The 14914-nt window shown below is 45.8% G+C and overlaps 1 protein-coding gene and 1 pseudogene across 2 annotated transcripts in view; both read left to right on the top strand.

The window, feature by feature from the left end:
- The first annotated feature begins 5521 nt into the window (after positions 1-5521).
- Positions 5522-14914, top strand: part of Ezh1 (enhancer of zeste 1 polycomb repressive complex 2 subunit) — a 38808-nt gene continuing 29415 nt past the window's right edge. The window contains exon 1 of the mRNA XM_031354072.1: positions 5522-5586. The gene's annotated coding sequence lies outside the window, so the exon portion shown is untranslated. The remainder of the gene's footprint in view (positions 5587-14914) is intronic.
- Positions 7380-14298, top strand: LOC116078740 (annotated as a pseudogene). Its single transcript, XR_004113623.1, has 2 exons — positions 7380-7418; positions 13078-14298. The product of XR_004113623.1 is annotated as a phosphatidylethanolamine-binding protein 1 pseudogene (transcript).

The following is a 14914-nucleotide window of genomic DNA, read 5'->3' as shown; positions in this document are numbered from 1 at the left end:
GAGGAGGAGAATATTCCTGACTCTATGTAAAATGAGAGGATCCCTGTAAAGAAAGTATTCCACATAGGACCAGGCTCAGGAGAGCTTAATGTTTGTCAGCTGCTGTTGTTTCTGCTTTCTCTAGCTCTGCAATTTCACTTTTACAATCGAGGCTCCTGATGCCCAGAAAGGAAGCACAGCTCATTAGCTGTCCAGCTGACCAGAGCTACTACCCTGGCGGGGCTACGCCAAAGGTGTGTCCCGAGAGATCAAGGTCCTGCGCTAACTGAGCCGACCTCGGAGAGGGAGGTGGGCATCAGCGGAGCTGTGATGTTGGAGCTTTTAGAGTACTGCTGTGCCCGACCCTCCCCACACACCCACGCAACCTCCCCATCAATCAGTCTCCTTAAGAGGCAAGCTCCTCCTGCTGGAACTATTTATTTGTAATTAACAAAGGCTGAGGAAGTCCTGTTTAATATTTTGGCTTGGAGGCTCAGAGTTGAAGTTTCTAACTGCCCTGGACAAGGGTTTATTGTGGGCTTGCTCTTGCTTGATGAATCAAATGCATTCTTACTATCCCTAAGCCACCAGGGGCCAGAGGCTAAGTACCTAAGGCAGAAAGTGAGTTTTCTGAGATCAGAGGACAAAGTGTCCAGCAATGGAGAGGCTTCCAAAATCAAGCCACGGTTCCAGGCTCCATAATGTCCAGACCTCCACTGGCTTTGGGATTGTGTTGGCCCCTAAGCCTTCAGGGAGGGGTCTGGCTCTTCCACTGGTCACATCACGTCCTGGGCAGCAGCCCCAGTTTCGGGCGACCTTCCTGCTGGGCGTTTAGGTCGCGCCTCGCTTTGTTTTCCTGTTTGGTTGCTCGCGGCAGGCGGCCTTTCCATGGTTCTGGGTGGGAACTGGGGGAGGGAGAGTGCCTCACGCCCATCTCCACAGCTGTGTTTACACTTCGACGTTGGGGAAATCTGGGGCCCAATCTTTCCAACGTCCCTCTGTGTCCCCCTCCAACACTTGCTATTTGATATCCTTGGAGGCTTCACAAGGGAGGGTCGGACCTAGGGGTGGTGTCGCTATCTGAAGGGATCTCAGGTTGGAACGGAGGAAGAAAGAATACAGAAAGCCCTGTTGACATTCTGGGACGCCTCATCTCTTTCCCTTTCTCCCAGGGATCCAGGACTAACTAACGGGATGAAAGTACACTTAGAACTTGCCCATCCCAGGAGGAGTAGAACACGTGATGTTCCATTTCTAATCACTGGGTTGAACAAAATCTTGCTTTGTGAAGGGGATGAGAGCATACAGAGTGGGGAACTCTCCCGGGCTTCATTTGGGGCTGGTAGTCAGAGACAGAACATGTTAAAACCAATACGATTATACTGAAATACAAGCCAATTAAAGAGGATTTAAGAAAATAGTCAAGTAAATAACACTTTCCTCCAGGGAGCAAGTTGAGCTGGTATTAATCAGTCTACTTGTGTTGCCAGACTCTCAGCCAAGCCAGGCAGAATGGCTGCCAAGGCAAATGAGGCATTAGGTTTCAGAAATTAAACACATAATTTTATTTTTCCGCAATAGGGGGACTTTCAGAAAAAGAACCAGTCCTATTAGACTGCTCAGCACACTGTGTCCAGCTTCTTCTGGCCCCAGAGGCCTCCAATTTGAGAGCATGATACGCAGTGAGAAGCCAGAAGCGACACAGCTATTCCTTTCTCTCTGTAGCTTCCTGGGAGTGGGCCGAGAGGGTAGGGTAGCTGGGGGGTGGAGCCAAGAGGGGAGTGAGGCTGAGATGCTGGTCTTTCAAAGGTCCAGCTGCTGACCACTGGCCAGCAGATGTCATTGTAACCACCCCACCCCTAACAAAGACCTAAAGGGTTTCAAAAGAAAAAAAAGAGATTCAGAAGAAGAGCTGGCCAAACAAAGGCTGGCTGATGGTATCTGGAGGAACATTGTCAGCTGAGAAAGTGCCTGGTCTGGATGTGTGTGTGTGTGTGTGTGTGTGTGTGTGTGTGTGTGTGTGTGTGTGGTGGGGATACCTGGCCCAGCCCAAGGAGAAGGAACACACTGGCAAGCAAAATTTTTCCCCCATGAACCTCCTACTGGAGGATAATGTGGAAAGTTGTTTTTATAGTCCTTCATTGACAAGGATCACTAAACCTTGTGGTTAGTCCCATGCCAATTATTGTGAGGAAGAGAGGGGTAAAATTGGGGGTGAAAGAGGAAGACAGCTAGGCTCAATGAGGAAGTAGAACTCTGGCTGGGCTCCCCAACTCTCATCCTCCATATCCCCACAAATCTTCCGCCTCTTTTTCTTGACACTTCAGAAACATCCCTGGAACCATGCTGTCTCTGCTAGCTCAAATGTTTCTTTCTTTCATCTCCGTGGTTACTTGGCAACATCTCCCAAGTCCAAGTCCCCTCTCTTGGCTTCAGTTATCAGCATGCTGGTGGTTCCCAAATCTCTCACTAGTCTCTCTGATGTTCAGATCTTCTCAACCCCTCTGTAGATAACACCTATTATTTCGAGAAAGTCAGGTATTACAAGACAATAGATATGGAGCAGCGGTGGTGGTGCAAGCCTTTAACCCCAGCACTTGGGAGGCAGAGGCAGGCAGGCGGATTTCTGAGTTCCAGGCCAGCCTGGTCTACACAGAGAACCCCCCCCAAATAATAATAATAATAATAATAATAATAATAATAATAATAATAATAATAATAATAATAATAATAATAATAACTAGCAGCAGCAGCAATAGGAGTGAATGTGTGTGGATGGGTGGGAGTCCGCAGCCACTTTTGAGGTCCCAAGATTAACTTTGTAGAGCTGCTTTTCTCCTTTCACCTTTGTGTAGATTGTGGGGATTAAACCCAGGTCACCAAGCTTGCACAGAAAGCATCTTTACTTTGAGCCAGCTCACTGGCCTAGAGACCCAAAGGTTGGCTTTACTTTCTCTCTCTCTCTCTCTCTCTCTCTCTTTCTTCCTTTCTTTCTTCCTTTCTTTCTTTCTTTCTTTCTTTCTGTATTCATTTACTGAGTTTCATTATGTAGGTAGCTCCCACTGTACTGGAACTGACTGTGTAGACCAGGCTGGCCTCAAACTCATAAAGACTTACCTACTTATTGATAGATTACTTCTCTACTGCTGGTGAAATGAGCCAACTCAAGCCAGATTAGATTGTATTAAAGGTAGTTTTGTTAGGAAGCTGCTCTCCAGCAGGCAAGTTCTCTACCCCAAGGATTGAGGCTGGGGGAGTTGCCATGGGGAAAGGTGGGGGTAGGGAGGGAGAGGGAAAGAGAGGAAGGGTGCCTATGCAGAGAGAAGAAAAGGAGAAGGAGGAGGAAGAAGAGAACAAAGAAAGGAGAGAGAGAGAGAGAGAGAGAGAGAGAGAGAGAGAGAGAGAGAGGAGAGAGAGAGAGGAGAGAGAGAGAGGACCAGAACCAGAACCAGAACCAGAGCCAGCATGAGAAATGTCTGGATTATATAGGGAAGAGCTTCTCTGGGGGAACAGCAGCCCAGCCCCTGGGCTAGAAAGATCAGGGTTGGGGACAGGATATGCCAGGTAGGATCTGAAGGATTACTAGGAAAACTTGGAGGCCAGGTCCGCTTTGATATGTAAAATATGCACCTCAGCCTCTTGTCTATCCTTTCCCTTCCAAGTGCTGAGATTACAGGTGTGTGCCACCACTATTCCTACCTTCAAAGTTTTTCTTTTGTTTTGTTTTGTTTGTTTTTTGAGACAGGGTTTCTCTGTGTAGCCCTGGTTGTCCTGGAATTCACTCTGTAGACCAGGCTGGCTTGGAACTCAGAAATCCATCTGCCTCTGCCTCCCAAGTGCTGGGATTAAAGGTATGAGCCACCACTGCCTGGCCAGCCAAAGTTTTTGATAAAAGGAAAAGAATAGTAGGAGCTGGACAGATAGTACAGTGGATAAGAACAATGGCTACTTTTAAAAAGGACCAGAGTTTGATCTCCAGCACCCACATGGTATCTCACAATGGTTAGTAACTCCAGTCCCAGGGGATCTGATGCCCTCTTTTGGCCTCCAAGTACACCTGGAGACACATGGTACAAATACATATTCACAGCCACACACACATATACAATAAAACAAATAAATGTATCTTTAAAAAATAACTAAATAACTTGAAGTCATGTAATTTGTCAAGGACATATAGAAGTGAATTTGTGCCCCCTTCCTTGCACTGTATTGAGAAGTACTGCTAACGCCAGCAAGATAGCTCTCTCAGGAGGCAAAGATACTTGCTACTAAGCCTGACCTGATGACCGAAGTCCCAGCTTTAGCACTCAATAATGGAAGGCTAGGAACAAGTTCTGACAGTTGTTAAAAAAAAAAAAAGAACACCATAGCATGTATTAAAGCAGACACACGCACACACACAACACACACACACACTAATAAAATATTTTTAAAAAAGAACCTGCTCAGTGGGGTAGTGGTAGTGCATGCTTTTAATCCCAGCACTTGGGAGGCAGAGACAGGCAGATTTCTGAGTTCCAGGCCAGCCTGGTCTATAGAGTAAGTTCCAGGACAGCCAGGGCTATGCAGAAAAACCCTGTCTCGAAAAACCAAAAAAGGGCTGGAGAGATGGCTCAGAGGTTAAGAGCACTGACTGCTCTTCCAAAGGTCCTGAGTTCAATTCCCAGCAACCACATGGTGGCTCACAACCATCTGTAATGAGATCTGATGCCCTCTTCTGGTGTGTCTGAAGACAGCTACAGTGTGCTTGTCATATACATGAAATAAATAAATAAAATCCTTAAAAAAAAAAAAGACCCTGCTCATTTCTGGTGATAGACATTTCTTACCTCTAAAGTTACTATTTCCTTCATGTAATATTAAGTATCTTGTGGAGAGGTTTAAGAGAAATCATCAAAGCTGGATGTGGTGACTTATGCCTTTAATCCCAGTCTTTAAAAGATATGTACTATTTTGTTTTCCGGTGTGTTCATGCACTTGTGTGCCTGGTGACTGGAGGCCAGGAGTCGAATCCCCTGAGACTTGAATTACATAACGCCGTGAGGGAGGCTGGGTACTGTGGGTACTAGGAGTTGAACCTGAGTCATCTAGAAAAGCTATGTTCTTAACTTCTAAATCAACTCTTCCAGCTCTGTGGGGAGATGTTTTGATACAAGGTTATATATATTTTTTAGGTGAAGGTTAGACTGAAAGTAATAGAATAATCAAGTATGAATAAAACAATAACTTAAGAGCCCAGAGGTATTTGGGGTGTCGGTAAATGTGAAGTTATCAGAGTGAAGAAATTCTAGGCAGTCTTCCAAAACTTGACATGTAAGTTGTCTAAACACGATTGGCGATGGTCCGCTGCTGAATAAAGTCTTCAAGAAGAGATCTGTGGCTCCAGGATGCCTTTTTCTCTGACAGCGCCACCTAGGAAAGTGTCGGGACTAGGGCTGCATCACCTTAGCGAAAACACACACCTGCGAAGAAGGCAGCCCAGGTGCTCCACCCTCAGAGTGCGCACGCGCACGGAGGGGAGGCGCGGGGCGTGGCCGCGGCGCAGGGGCGTGGCCGTAGCGCGCAGGCGTTCTCGTGGCGGGTGTCTGCGTCTCAGGATGGAGGGTGAGTGAGTAAACAAGACGGGGCTGGGCGGTGGGGCCGGGCCTCTGCACGGCGTGGCGCTGGAACCTCAGGGCCTGGGAGGCCGAGGGAGGAGGAAACCGAGGAGGGGAAGCTGAGGGCAACAGCATTGCCTGACCCGGGGTAGCGCGAAGGGTGCCGTCCCGAGTGTTGCGGGACCCGGGGCGAGAGCGCGTGCGAGCTGCGGGGGACCGCGTGGTGGAGGGGGCGCGGCGGGGGCGGGCCGGGCTCGTGGCCCGTGCAAGCGTGGGTGGGCCTTGGCGTCCGCAGGGGACCCTGACTCTTGTAAGCAGGAGGGCCAGAGGCCCGGGTCGAGCTTGCGGAGGCTTTTGGTGATGTTGAGGAAGGGGTGGCCAGGCCGAGGTGACGGCGAAGCGAGAGAGGTTCTCAAGGTGCCCAAGTGTCAGGGTCGAGACTCCCAGGGTCGCGCGGCACCTCCCCAACATTTTGCTCCCGGAGCTTGTCGCTGCACTAAATAACTCGCCTCACTTTAGTTCCGGGTTTGAGTGAGGATTCGTCTTCAAACTGTGACTGTCTCTCCCGTCCCCAGAATTCCCTGGAGAAACAAACGATAACTAAGTGAACGCGTCATGAAGTAAAAGGGAATGTGCTATATTTGAGACATAGCTTGTCAGGACGTAAATGTGAGGCAAAACTTTAAAAGAATTTTTGACTTTTTTTTTTTTAATGTGTATGCACATGTGTGGATGGTTCCGGGGCATCGAATCCCTGGTACTAGAGTTAAGGATGGTTGTGAACCACCATGTGGGTACAGGGAACTGAACCAATCCTTGTTCTTTGCAAGAGCAACAAGTGTTCTTAATTACCGAGCAGGCTTTCCAGCCCGTGGGGACGAACTTATTTTGGTCAATGTGACCACTGAGATGTAGGTGGTGGGGTACAAGAAAGAGAATGGACATAGATGGAGGTTAGTGTTGGGGGATGAGTAAACTGATTAGCCAAAGTATGGAACCCATGCCTAGGGAAACAAGGAATACAAAGAATTGGATATGTACAGGGAGGACATTGAAAATGTAGAGGCTTTTGGGGTACATTTGCTACGTGATATTGCAGAATAAGAAATCACCAACCCAGTGAATTGTTCTTTGTTTTGTTTTTGGTCTCTAGCCCCTGGCTGCCTTTGAACTCTCCCTGTAGACCAGGCAGGCCTTGAACTCACTGGATCCTCTGGCCTCTGCCCTAGGAATGTTGGGATTAAAAGGTGTGACCCACCCAACACCCAAAGATTTTAAGATAAGGAAAGGACTTGAAAGTCTTTCCTGCCTGAGAAGGTTTGACCTCTGCCCCACTCTTGATTTTTGAAAAACCGTTTTTCAGCCTTGGAAACCCAGTTGTGGCACTGAAAGGGAACCAGCTCACATAGGAGTGAATATATGTTAGGAGAGAAGAACTTAAACATGAAGTAGGGTTGTCATGGTCTGACTCATTTCTTCTAATACTTGTATGTCTAACTGAAAAGGCCTGTTTTTATTGGATGATAATGGATAGTCCACAACAAAACTTTATGCCGACGTAGTTCCTAACCAGCTAAGGTAGACTGTTGTGGCTCTTCTCCATCAACATTGTATATATCCAAGGCAGCACTTTTCCACCATTCCGGGAAGTAAGGATAAAAAGCATCCCCAGGAGAAAACTAAACCTGCTTTGACTTTGTTCCTCTTGTCTGCAGTGGAAATGACCTGGTTCTACTGAACACTAGGAAGTATTAATGTTAGAGTTCTTTAGTTAAGATTCTGGTTCACAGGAAACCAGGCATGGTTCACGACTGTAACTCTGGTCCTAAGGAGGTAGAGGTAGGAGGTTCAGTAGTTCAAGGTCACCCGTGGCTGGCTGGCTACCTAGCAAACTTGAGGTGAGGTTGATAGAGTATGTGACATACTGGCAGTTTGTTGTTTTGTTACAGGGTTTCTCTGTGTGGCCCTGGCTGTCCTAGAATGCAGTCTGTAGACCAGGTTGGCCACAAACTCAGAGATCTGCCTACCTCTCTGCCTTCTGAGTGTTGGGTTTAGAGGCATGTACTGAGTTACACCCAGCTTGAGATCCTGTGTTTTAAAAGTTACAATAGAGGCCTATTGTGCCCAGAAAGTAAACCTGGGATATGTGAATACTTTGGAGAAGTATTCAGTCTTTTGACATTACTACCTGACCGTTTACAGTGTTTTGTTGGGTTGCATTCATAACTGTCCTGGGATGCACATGACCTGTGGACCACAGATTGGATACACCTGGATGAATGCAAAATGTGTCTACTCTCTTAATTTTGTTGTTGCCTTGTGATTGATTTTAATACAAATGTTGATGAAATTGAGAATAGTGACCCAATTTTAGATTTTTGTTTTTTGTTTTTTCGAGACAGGGTTTCTCTGTATAGCCCTGGCTGTCCTGGAACTTACTCTGTAGCCCAGGCTGGCCTCGAACTCAGAAGTCCGCCTGCCTCTGCCTCTCAAGTGCTGGAATTAAAGGCATGTGCCAGCACTGCCCGGCTTAGTTTTTTTTTTTTTTTAAAGATTTATTTATTTATTATATGTAAGTACACTGTAGCTGTCTTCAGATGCACCAGTAGAGGGCATCAGATCTCATTATGGGTGGTTGTGATCCACCATGTGGTTGCTGGGAATTGAACTCAGGACCAAGTGGTTAAGACTCAGCGCCGGGCGGTGGTGGCGCACGCCTTTAATCCCAGCACTTGGGAGGCAGAGGCAGGTGGATTTCTGAGTTCGACACAGAGAAACCCCGTCTCAAAAAACAAAAAAACAAAACAAAAAAACAAAAACAAAGAGTGTCTGTTGCTTTTGTAGAGGATGCTGATTTGGGTCCCAGGACCCACACGGCCCATAACCCCAGTTCTAGGGGATCTGACTAACACCAGCTTCTGAGCTCTGAGGGCACTGGCCCTTCCACGGCACACATACATACATGTAGACCAAACACTGACATATAATAAATCTAAAAATAAATTTTAATTAAAGTGGAAAAAAAAAACAAGATGGAAAAATTAAGAAGCTATGGTGCCACATAGCTCCAAAGCCTTTCTTACTTTGCTTACTAACTGGATGATTAAGTAGTGGAGGACCAGGTGCGGTCTTTGTGTGTGGAGGGGCTGCTGTTTATTTTCTTCTATGGCAAATTGTGTGGTAAGCCTATGTCACACTTTGCTTCTTGTTTTTCTTTGTGTGCACACATGGGGTCAGAGGCTATCTTTCAGGAGTGGTTTCTCTCTCTACCATGTGGGTTTCAAGGGCCGGAACTCATGTTGTTGGGCTTGGCAGCAAGAACCTTTACTCAAATTTCACATTCTCACCTGCAGTGTGAGGGTTCTGTTCATTTCACATACCCATTTATAATTTATTTTATCAGCCTTCTCTAAGTTAGCCATCCTAGTGAGTATACTTACAATCTCGTTATTTTTTGAAATTTATTTTTAATTGCTTATGTGTACACTTGAGTGCAGGTATCTCTCAAGGCCAGAAGAGGGTGTCAGATCTGCTGGAGCTGGAGTTAGAGGTCGTCCTATGTGGGTGCTGGAACTGGACTCGGGTCTTCCAGAAGAACAGCAAGTGGCCTTAGTCACTGAGCCCCTTATTGTGTTTGATTTGCATTTTTCCAGGGAGTCTTTTTTTTTTTTTTAATTTATTTTATTTATGTGAGTACAGTGTAGCTGTCTTCAGACACACCAGAAAAGGGCATCCGATGTCATTACAGATGGTTGTGAGCCACCATGTGGTCGCTGGGATTTGAACTCAGGACCTTTGGAAGAGCAGTCAGTGCTCTTAACCACTGAGCCATCTCTCCAGCCCCTGAGCCATCTCTCCAGCCCCCAGGGAGTCTTTTATAATCTGTTTCACATGCTGGTCTCGATGGAGCTGTTTTTGTGGAGCTGAAGTTAATTTTATGAAGACTTAAGCCCCAAATGGTATGTTTTGGGGTGTCTTCAGTTGTGCAGTGACCATGATGGAAGGCTTCTAATACTTAACTGAAATGTAAGTGCTGATAAAAATGGTTATAGAGGGCTGGTAAAATGGCTCAGCAGTTAAGAGCACTGACTGCTCTTCCAGAGGTCATGAGTTCAAATCCCAGCAACCATATGGTGGCTCACAACCATCCATAATGAGAGACTTAAAAAAAAAAATGGTTATAGAAACAGTGTTTTTATGTGCCATCTCCTGTGCCAGAGCTAGATGACCCATTTTTCTCCAAGCCTGTTCTGAATGCTTGGTGGTTTGCTTTTTTTCTTGACTTTGTTGTGATAACCATTTAGTAGGATCCAGCTGCTGCTGTGCTAGCATGCAGCTGCACTTAAGTGTTGTGTTTTGTTTTTTTGAGTTTTATTTTTATTTAGTGTATATGAGTGCTTTGCCTGGTAGTAGGGGAAGTACATAAAGGGCGCCAGATCTTCTGGGATTGGAACTGCATGTGGTTGTGAGCTCCTATGTGGGTTCTGGGAATAGAACTCAAGTCCTCTTGAGCAGCATACAATGTTTTTAACTGATGAGTCATCTCTCCAGCCCTTTCAAGTGTTTTTTGATCATCCCTACCGTTTTTACAGTCTTTTCATTTCTACATTCTGTAAGAAATCATCTGCCAAGAAAACTTTTAGAGACATCGAAGGCAAATCAAAAAGCTTTAAGTGAGATAAATACGGCTCTTGGACTCGAAAGATTCACATACCACTTAAATTGTGAAGTGTTATATGAAGAAGAGGAAGTGCGTTATTTTGCGTTGTGACTAGTTAAAACTCTAGGGCATTTTTCATGTGTGTGTGTGTATGCTCCTTGCCAAATAAAACACTTGAGAAAAATTTGACATGGTACCATTAATTGTTGGATTGTTTTCTTACTGTCATCTCTCAACAGACAGTATGGAGGAAATAACAGTTCAGTTATGACTGTAATGAAAAATCTGACATTTTTCTGTGACCATTTCCTCTAAGATCTCCAGGCACACATCACCACTACCACAGCCATTACTCTTCCTCTCACCCCCCCATCACCACCACAGCCATCATTCCCACCCATCATCACAGGCAGCACTCCCACTCTCCCAGTACCACCACCTATAAGTACTGGCAGCGACTGTCAGTTGAGTAAGTTTTCCCGCTACTAATCTCCAGTTTCAGTTGGATAGAGTGATCTGTTCTGAGTTACTGGGTTTTTGTTTTGTTTTGTTTTTCTTTCCCCGAGACAGGGTTTCTCTATGTAGCCCTGGCTGTCCTGGAACTCACTTTGTAGACCAGGCTGTCCTCAAACTCAGAAATCTGCCTGCCTCTGCCTCCCAAGTGCTGGGATCAAAGGTGTGCGCCACAACTGCCCAGCCCGAATTTACTGTTTCAAAACATAGAACATTTCTGTAATCCTTGCACTTGGGAGGCTGCTTCGGAATGAGTTCAAAACCAGCCTGGGCTACAAAGCATGACCTGTTTAAAAAATTTAAAAAACAAACAACAAACATAAAAAATGAGGTGTGTGTTTGGGAAAGGAGGAGAGGTGGGGGAGGAGTAAACAGTGAGACAACCTTTGTTAAAGAAGGCTGCACTATCTCAGGGTCATGTGTGTCTCAGTAAACACAGCTTACGGTTCTTGAGGTAGCTCATCCTGTTTGTGGTTGGAAGCACTTCTTCATTTCCTGGAGTAGCTTGTTACTCAGTGTGTTCAGGGCCAAAGTGGTAAGAGCAGAAGCTGTTGTGTAATGGCGCTCACATAGAATCATTGTACTTGGGAGGTGAAGGCAGCAGGATAGGGAATTCAGAATTACCCCTTACTACATGGGGAGTTCAAGGCCAGCCCGTGCTACATGAGACTGTCTGAAAAAACAAAATAAAAAAAGCAGGCCAGTTCAGGATGTCAACAGTTGAGAGCCAGGCAGTCAACCTGTCCTGAAGTAAATGATTTTAAGAAATTAAATGCTGTAGATTTTAGATGAGTAACTCTGAAGTTATCATTAAGTCCATGATTCAAATGGAAATAAAAGAAGCTGAGATTTGAAAAGTGTGAGCTTTTTGGCTTGCTCACACATGCTTCTTTAATCCTAGTCCTCAGGAGGTAGAGCATACAGGTCTGAGTTCAAGGCCAGCCTGGTCCACATAGTATATTCCAGGCCAATCAGAGCTATAAGAAAGACCCTGTCTCAAGCAACAAAACAAACAAAAAAGGTGATTTTGAGAAATCTTGAGCTTTAGCTTTAGGGGACTTTATAGGCATGTAAAAATCCTTAAATAAAAATTGACATTAAATTTTGCCTGGGGCTAGAGAAATGCCTGTTGCTCTTCCAGAGGATATGAGTTTTGTGCCCAGCACTTCAATTTGGTAGTTTACAGTCACCTGTAACTCCAGCACAGGGAATCCAAAACTCTCTTCCTTGTCTCTACCGGGACCTGCACACCTGTGAAAGATGTGCACACAGCCATATAAATAAAAATAATTTTTTTTCTTGGAGTTGAGGACTGAACCTAGGGCCTTGCGCTTGCTAGGCAAGCACTCTACCACTGAGCTAAATCCCCAACCCCTAATTAAAGAAAAAAAATTCTCAAGAGGCTTAGTGATTTAGAACTCTAGCAGCCCTTTTGGAGGACCTGTCACCTGAACCCAATCCAGGCTCACAAATACCTATAACTCCAGTTCTGACAGATCTGTCTCTCTTCAGTCTCTGTAGGCACCACATGCATATGTATAGCCCCCCCATTTAAAAATAAATAGATTAAAAAATATTTTAAAGTTCCAATATACATAAAGTATAACAAGTTGTTACTAACTACATATTTTGGTACACACCTTTGCTAATAGCACTTTCTTTAACTTTCTTTTATTGTTTGTTTGTTTTTCTTTCTTTCTTTTTTTTTTTTCTCGAGACAGGGTTTCTCTGTGTAGTCCTGGCTGTCCTGGAACTCACTTTGTAGACCAGGCTGGCCTCGAACTCAGAAATCCGCCTGCCCCTGCCTCTGTGCTGGGATTAAAGGCAGGTGCCATAAAGGTGGGAGCCACCACCGCCCAGCACCCGTTTGTTTTTTTTCAAGACGGCTTCTCAATACAGCCCTGGCTGTCCTGAACCTCACTCTGTAGATCAGAAATCCACCTGTCTTTGCCTTCCAAGTGCTGGGATCAAAGACGGGCACCACCACTGCCTGGCTTAACTGTCTTTTTTGAGACCGTGTCCAGGGTGAGCTCCAAGGAGCAAGGTTGACCTTTAACATTAGGCTTCCTCGCTTCACAAAGTTGGATGTGATAGTGGACACCTAAAATCCCAACACTTTTGAAACTAAGGCAGGAGAACCAAGTTCAAAGCCAATGTAGATTATATATCAAAAAGCACACATACACATACACAGTCTGAAACCTCTTGTTTCTGTTTTGAATTTTAGTTTTTTATGGCTCCTTGAAATGATTTTTGAAACTTAAAATGTTTGACTAAGTGAATAGAAGTTCAGGGCTGGAGAGATGGTATAGAAGTTAAGAGTAGGCGTGTCTTCCGTTTGTCCATTGCCATGGCCGCTGTGCCTGCCAGTGTGCCAGGCCGCTGTGCCTGCAGGAGGTGGACGAGCCGCCCCAGCACGCCCAGCGGGTCGACTACGCCGGGGTGAAGGTGGACGAGCTGGGCAAAGTGCTAACGCCCACCCAGGTTATGAATAGGCCCAGCAGCATTTCATGGGATGGCCTTGATCCTGGGAAACACTACACCCTGGTCCTCACAGACCCGGATGCCCCCAGTAGGATGGACCCCAAATTCAGGGAGTGGCACCACTTCCTGGTGGTCAACATGAAGGGCAATGACATTAGCAGTGGCACTGTCCTCTCAGATTACGTGGGCTCCGGGCCTCCCAAGGGCACAGGTCTCCACCGCTATGTCTGTCTGGTGTACGAGCAGGAACAGCAGCTGAGCTGCGACGAGCCAGTCCTCACCAACAGGTCTGGAGACAATTGTGGCAAGTTCAAGGTGGAGACCTTCCACAAGAAGTATAACCTGGGAGCCCCGGTGGCGGGCACGTGTTACCAAGCAGAGTGGGACGACTATGTGCCCAAGCTGTACGAGCAGCTGGAAGGGAAGTAGGGGCGCTGTAGAGGCCAGCAGTCCTGGGGCCCCCACAGTGTTGTTAAGTTTGGAAAGCATGCCGTTTCTCCCCCATCCCCACCCTCTTCTTTCCTACCCTCTCATAGGGAGTTCTCAGCTATGCTAGAATAGAGGTTTAGGGTGGCTTCCTGCTTGCTGCCTGCCATTACGATTCTGGATGGTCACATCCCAGTTTGACTGAATTTAGGTTCCATCTGGGGAGGTGTCTAGTGTTCTGATGGAGTCATTCTGTCATTGATTTAAAAAGAGCAACTCTGAGAAAGAAAACATTCTGCCAGGATCAGGTCCACAGAGGAGAGCCAGAGCTAGTGTTGTCTGTGAGTAGTTGAACAAGGAAACTTTGCCCAGAACCAGGCACAGTGGGTTCTTTAGAGGCGGGCTTTTAGGGCCCTGTCCCCCAAATGAGACACTCCAAGACTCCCAACTCAGCTGAGCCTTGACTGTCCAGGTCAGGTGGCTGCATAGGTATCAGTGTCCCTTGAAAGAACAGTGCTATGTGGAGAGAGATGCTCGTAAGCCCCTTGCTTCTCAGTGGGGTAAGCAAAAGTCACCGGAGTTGCTGAGTGTGTTAATCCTCCTCATCAAATACAAATAAAAGGTATTGCATTCAGACAAAAAAAAAAAAAAGAAGTTAAGAGTACTGGCTGCTCTTTCAGATGACCCAGTTTGGATTCCTATCACCCACATAGTGGCTCACAATCACCTGCAACTGGAGTCACAGAGGATCTGATATCCTCTCCTGGTTTCTGTGGGTACTACATACACACACATGATATATATATGATATATATATATATATACATATTTGTAGGCAAAACACACATAAAATGAAAATAAGTATAATTAAAAGAAATGAAAAACTGAAAAAAAAAAAAGAAAAAAGAAAGAAATGGGTCTGTAGCAAGCTAGGTAGTATAGAATAAAACTAGAATTTATTGACTTGCACATATATTTAATGTGTTAAGTCTACCTGATGGCTAAGCTTAGCAATTGGGTAAGGAAAGAAGCTTGGTGATTGTGGGAGTGCACTTGATTGGAAGGGTTGCATTTTTTCTTAATTAACAAAATATTTGCAAGCCGGGCTGTGGTGGCACACGCCTTTGATCCCTGCACTTGGGAGGCAGAGGCAGAGGCAGGCAGATTTCTGAGTTTGAGGCCAGTCTGGTCTACAGAGTGAGTTCCAGGGCAGCCAAGGCTACACAGAGAAACCCTGTCTTGACAAAAAAAA

Source organism: Mastomys coucha, unplaced genomic scaffold (assembly GCF_008632895.1).
Source record: "Mastomys coucha isolate ucsf_1 unplaced genomic scaffold, UCSF_Mcou_1 pScaffold5, whole genome shotgun sequence".
Taxonomy (NCBI): Eukaryota; Metazoa; Chordata; class Mammalia; order Rodentia; family Muridae; genus Mastomys; species Mastomys coucha.
The sequence above is the reverse complement of the archived record's forward strand: the minus strand, read 5'-3'. Positions and strand labels throughout refer to the sequence as shown.